Source organism: Hibiscus syriacus, unplaced genomic scaffold (assembly GCF_006381635.1).
Source record: "Hibiscus syriacus cultivar Baekdansim isolate YM2019G1 unplaced genomic scaffold, ASM638163v2 tig00110415_pilon, whole genome shotgun sequence".
Classification (NCBI taxonomy): domain Eukaryota; kingdom Viridiplantae; phylum Streptophyta; class Magnoliopsida; order Malvales; family Malvaceae; genus Hibiscus; species Hibiscus syriacus.
This window is the reverse complement of record NW_024062729.1, coordinates 293,501-300,328: the sequence shown is the minus strand read 5'-3', so window position 1 is coordinate 300,328 and position 6,828 is coordinate 293,501. Positions and strand designations below refer to the sequence as shown.

The 6,828-nt window shown below is 30.5% G+C and overlaps 1 pseudogene; it reads left to right on the top strand.

Annotated features, from left to right (window-relative positions):
- The first annotated feature begins 2,070 nt into the window (after window positions 1–2,070).
- Window positions 2,071–6,615, top strand: LOC120124216 (annotated as a pseudogene).
- The last annotated feature ends 213 nt before the right edge of the window (window positions 6,616–6,828 follow it).

The window sequence follows — 6,828 nt, the reverse complement described above, 5'->3', positions numbered from 1 at the left end:
GATTATATCAAATATTTAATGGCAGTTAACTCGTGGTGACTATATCCTAATTAAATAAGAACAAAAGTTTACTATATCTTATGTATTTTGAAATCAATGACCAAAAGTGAACAAAACACAAACATAAGTGATCATCCGTGTAGTTAAGCTTAAATTTTTTTATTGTATGTTGCAATTATAAACTAATATATATTTATAAATTTTTTAATTATTGACAACATATACACACCCATCATAAATATATAGATGTTCAAATTTAAAATATTAAAGAAAAAATATCACTCTATTTAATTACAGAGACTATTCAATGAGCTCTGCATCTACTATAATATATATATATATATATATATATATATGTGTGTGGATAATGATAAAAGTTTATTGATATTGATGTTATCTAAATATCAATTCAAATAATTGAGTGATGAGATTTAAATTAAATCTAATAATATTTTAGTTTAATATAAAAAATCAAACTAAAATTTTATTAAATAGTCATTTTATATTCTTATTTTTAAAAATTTTAACTTATCAATATTTTATTCCAAGATAAAAAAATTTATATAAATAAAAATCGTTATTCATCAAAATATGATATTTTTAAATTAAATTTTAGAGACTTTTAACCCTCCAAAATTTTATTTTATTTCGTTGCATAAAAAATAACACCCTCCTTTGATGCCAATGATTCGTGGATAAAAATATATACATATCAATACATTTTTTTTTGAATAATTTGAGATAAGTACATGATAGTATTTGTTTAAAGATGGTTCTCAATCTTTAGATAATGATTGCTAACGGCCCTAACATCTGGGTACTCGAACCAGAATCCTAAAAAAACAATTCCTTTAATTCCAACCTTCCTAAAACCAATACTTCATGAATGTTTTAAAAAATTATGCACAATACATAGTTATGAAAATAATAAAATAAAATAGTAGTTAAGATATATTTATTCATAGATCAAAATAAATTTAGGACATCATCGTAGTGGTTGTAAACTAAACATCTAAAAAAATTTTTCCTAAATACAAAAAATTCACTTGAGATCATAATACCATACAATAAAAAGTTAAAAAAAACTAACCAAATAAATTTGGATAAAAGGAAGATACAAACAGATTTTACTACATCGGTAAATGAACCACAAAATGAGATGAAGCTATTAAAAAGTCACTGATAAATCGCAAATCAGAATTGATTATGTGAAAATACTATACACGAATACAAATTGCGTATCCAAATCCGATCGATGGTCCAAAACAGAAAATATTAGCATGATAACAGATAAAGCGTCATCTTGATCAGTCATGACGATGTCAAATCCAACCCTAAAAATAGAGATAAACGAAAATAACGGTTACACGATAAGAAATGTGTCATAGAGATAGAAAAAAACATATCTTTAAAAGCCTAATAAGACGTGTCATAAAGGTAGAATTGAAAAAAAAAAAGATACGTTATAATAAAGTAAATTAAAATAATAAATACAAATGATCGATGATCAGCAAATATAGAAGAGGTGACTAATTATGACTAAAAAAGAGAGAGAATAAAAGAATTTAAATTAGATCTTATTATATTTTGTCATGAATCTTTTTAAATATTTCTTTAACTTTTTAAACTTTTCTCTCCTTGTGTAATTTTCTAATTTAATTAATTTATTTAAAAATATTAAATATTATTTATTTTATTTTATTGTCAATATTTTATAGGGAGGCGGTTTGTGGGCCACAAAATTAGGGTCTGCAGATAGCAAAATTCATATAAAACTCTTTTATTATTTATTATCATTATTTTCTCTTGGGCTTTTCATGTTAGGAAAATGACTTAAAGTTTTTGGACAGTACTGCCTCCCTAGTGGAGTGGGCCCTTGTTTTTTGCTTCCTTTTTATTTCGTATTGTTATTATTATTATTATTTAATGTTTTTCAGTATCAACAAAATCAAAAGATGGGCCCACACTTGTAATTATTAATTTAATTTTCCTTTTTATTATTACGGTTTTTTTTAAAAGAAATTAATCAAAATAAAATTGTTTACGAGATGATGTCATCCTAACTCAATAATGACATCTTCAACCTGTGGTCCGACTCCGAACTACGAGCCTTCGCCCATTTGGGGTTTTGCGGCTTACGTTTCTCTTCGAACCGTTCCCACTGATGAATCGAGAGGTGTGGGAGGATAATCATCTTTTTAAAAATTTAAAGTTATTATATATTTTAATTTTTTTTATAAAAAATATTTTATCTTCTAAAATTTTAAAATTCAAATTCATCGTCTTAACATAAAATCTTACGTGTTAACTAGGTAAGACTGAACCACTTCGTGCGTCGCCTCAGAACTATAGAACTGAAAGTACACAGATCAATGAGTATAGATGTGAATAAAAGTCGATTTAAATTAATTAATTGAATTGATTTAGCTGATTAATTAACACCAAATAAATAAAAACACTTAAATACGCATAAATTTATTTACGTACTATATCATTTTTCATAACCACTTTGTCTTGAAATGAATAATATTTTTTCAGTGTTAAGCACAAGAGATTATACGATATTTGTACATTAATTGTAAAATGGTTGAATCTTTAAAATATATATTATCACTTTTAACCACATTATATTACTAAAAAAATAATATTTTCATTAAATTTGGAAAATATATGTTTTAACTTAATTTTTTTTCTTAAAACAAGTTTGCAAAATTATTATTCTAAAAAACCCCAAATAAAACGTGGGACATGAGCAGATGGGTCAAAGCCTGAGGCTAACTTGAATTAGAAATAAGTGATGGTTGGTGTTGCGCGTTGTACAACGACTATAAACGGTTTTTTATTTGAAAGAGGCGACGAGTTTTGTTAATTTTTTAAAGGTTTAAAATTTAATATTTTTTAATAATTTTTTTAAAAAAAATTAAATAGACGCATCACTTCGAGGTGGCGAGTCCCATTAACTACACTAAATTAATGTCTTATGTGGGGCCCACTCATCGAAATCCATAAAAAAAATTATATCCTAAGTTCCGACTACACTGTAACATTTGTCGTAATTCCCAAAATATAAAATCGGGTGCTCTAATGAGATAAATATAAAACATGTTTGCTGTAATGGGCCAAAAAACTCAATTTTGACATTGGACTACGAAGCCCAAATCCTGAAGTAAAAAATGGTTGATGTCAATTATGGGCAAAATTGGCCCAATAGGTAAAGCGCTTGAAAAAATTAGTTCATTAGGCTATCTCGAATTAATTTAAGATTTACGACAAATGCTACATTGTAGGATAAACTTGTCATGCCCATATGACGAGTTTGCTCAAATAATATTTTTTTAATTAGATTTTGTCGAGTTAGAGTGACAAATTATAATAAAAATATATTTTATTTTTTAAGTCACTATAATAAATATCGTAATTCCTAAAATAAAAAAATATGATACTATATTGGGCTAAATAATTAACCCCCTTGACATTTGACCAGAGTTGCCGCCAATTATGCCATTTCTACTCGAATAAATAGTAGATTAGAGATGTTAATTGGATAGGACGGTGATTATTAGTTTTAAAATATGATTATTAGTTTTAAATATATATAAAAAGGGTGATTAAATTTTAATTGTCTCTTAGCGTAATACAAAATTTATTTCTATTTTTGTCTTATAATTTGTTGTGGATATGAAATTTAAAATTATTTTTATTTTCAATTTGTTATATTAAAATCATCTTCACCTGATTATCCTAGTAGATCTTAACATCCACCTAATTTATGTTGTATCCTTTCTACCATTCACTTCGTATAACATATTTATACAAAAAATTAAATAATATTAACAATTAAATTATTGATTTTAAAATATTAATAGAAAAAAAGCTTAAACATCAGTCGCTATTCATGCAGTTTACCCTAGTTTTAATCACCTAATTGAAAAAAATCTGTTATCCAAAAATGTTGACAAAGGGCGGGAAGAGCAAAAGCCTTTAAGCATTTGTACTTTCAGAAGCCTGGAATTCCGGTATATCCCTTAATAGAGGGGTGGGCTTGGCTTACGAAAGAAAATAAAGCATCAGCAGGAAGGGGAAGGATCTGCTGTTCTTCTTGCGTGTACTTTTTATTTGTTAAAGGAGGAGGATTCCATTAAAGAGAAAAATGAAACTTAAACAACTAGACAGCCTCTTGGGCGATCTTCAACAATTCTCAAACCCAAAGGTCTTCTCTTCCTCATTAAAATGAAACCCAGAATTTGTTCATCTGGAAGTAGTTTTTGAATCAGTTTTTTGGTGGATTATTTGATTTATTCAACGCAGGTGAGCTCGAACAGTACCCTACTGGCCCTCACATCGCTTCTCGCTTGCTTTACACTGTATGAACTATTTTTTTTCCCTCTTTTTGGGGCTTCATTTTCTCGTGCTAATGGCTAGTTGGGTATTGAGATTCTCGTTTTGTTTTGTTTTTGTGTTTTTTTAAGGCTGAGAATTCATTTGATGATATTAGCAACAAGGTGGTGGCGCATTTTGGTTGTGGACGTGGCACTCTGGGTGCTGCTGCTACTCTCTTGGGTGCTAAGTAAAACCCATTTTCTCTTTGTTGATTCCTTGACCTGAATGCGTGCTTTTTGCATTGATTTGGGCGTTTTTGTTTGCTTTGGATTAGGCAGGTTATTGGCATTGATATCGATTCTCAATCTCTTGAAATAGCTTCTATGAATGCAGAAGATCTTGAGGTGCTTTTCCTTTTTGTTGATTTTGATGTAATAGTGTAAGTCTAGAGATTTTATCGGTCCAAGTCATACTTATTCTAACATCTGTTTCTTCTTTACCTGTTTATCTATGAGATTCGTTTTAATATCTGCTAGTTAATTTTGTGTTACTCACTTAGTGATTTGCTTGTTTCGTGATGTCTTCCTTGTGTTTGCTTTCTTAATTGAACTGCAGTTGGACATAAATTTTATTCAGTGTGACATCGGTAACCTAGGATGGAGAGGTAACAGTTTCCTTTCCTTCCCTTTCCCTATCTATCCCTCTTTGTCTTCGGAACTGTAACATAATCGCGATAGTTGTTTTTTCGTGAAAATTACTGGACATTACGATACTGATATGGACAAGCTATCCTCTTTAAGCTATGGAATCAATGGTTAGTCGTTTGCAGGCAATGGTGTTTGTCTTGAACATTGGAATAATTTGGGTGAACAAATATCTGGGAAGTGTATAGCTAGTCATCTTCGTGCTTAGATTTGTCGGGACATGGCTGATTTGCTCTACAATAATTCAACTTGTTTCTTCTCTGACTTCAATATATATTTATGTTGAAGATGCACTATGAATTGATGTGTTTGTTACTTTCTGGAAACTATGCCATGTGTACTGAATCAATCAAGAGAAACATAGTTGGAAAGTTTTAAGTTCAAAATAATATGTTAAAACTGATGTTCTACTGAACAACAACAACAACAAAACCCTGATTCCCATATGCAATGGGGTAAGGGGGAGGTAGGGTAGTAGGCTGACCCCAACGCCAGGTTGAGATCAGCTTCCGTGGAAAACCTCCGGCAGTCAGAAAATTAAAAATAAAGATAAGATGCAAATGCGTGTATAAATAAATAAATAAATACGTCAATATCCTAAAACTAGGATACACACACATGCAATCATGCATAGACAAGCTATAAGAAAAGTAATTTCCAACTGCACAAATGTGAGGAAGAAATGAATTGGCATTATATTATATTGTTCATTTAAACCAAAATTTAGAATAAATAACATGGCTAACCGGAGTCCAATGTTAATAATCATCAAAATTTAAGAGTTATTAAAAAATCAGATAGTTAATACTTTACCAGTTGTGTGTGTGTGTGTATATATATATATATATATACATAAAGATCAAGCTACCATGAAGAACAAGAAAAACTTACATCATCCAACAACAGACAGTTGCTGTAATGACCAATGTTAGATGGAGCAGATTAGCAGACTGATGTTCTACTGAGCATTTCTTTAATCTTAAGTTGTGATTCCCGTCTTCTTCTCATGCTTTCACTCCGTTTTTAGGTCAAATTGTTGATACTGTTGTGATGAATTCTCCATTCGGAACTCGAAAGAGGGGCATTGACATGGATTTTCTATTTGTAGCATTGAAGGTTCAACCATTGTTGGATTCAAAACAAAATTCAATCCATTTTTCCTGTTGTTTATATGGTCTAATTGGCATAATGTCCATATCTTGTATGTGTCAGGTAGCTTCTCGAGCTGTTTATTCCTTGCGTAAGACCTCAACAAGAGAGGCAAGTAATTTACTTCCAGTATATCAAAAGAGCTGCCTTGAGGGACTTAAATGCAAGCAGTGCTGAGGTGCTGTGTGAGGTAAGTAAAAAGAAGCTTCACAATCCAATGACGTTTCGTTTTCCAACCACAAAATGTTTGTCATTGCACTGCCTACTCGCCGTTACTCTATTTTCCATCGAATATTGCCATCTCTCTTATTTGTCTCCTCTTATCCCAACCCTACTCCCCCCTTTCATCTCCAGCTCCGTTTCAACGTCCCTAAACTATACAAATTCCACAAGGAAAAGGCGGTGGATATTGCCGTGGATCTATGAAGATTCCTCCTCGTAGTCCAGCAAGGACTATTAATCATCGAAGATCAGTAGTTAAAGAGAGATTGTTTATTTCCTAGTCTGAAAGTCCTGAAACAGGCATTTTGGCCAAAGCCGGTGGATATGGCCGAGGATCCATGACAACATAACACACCATTTTATTGAGAGGTTAAATTTATTAAAATATTTAGAATTTAGAGTGAGGATCGAATTGAAATGGTTTGTAAATGTC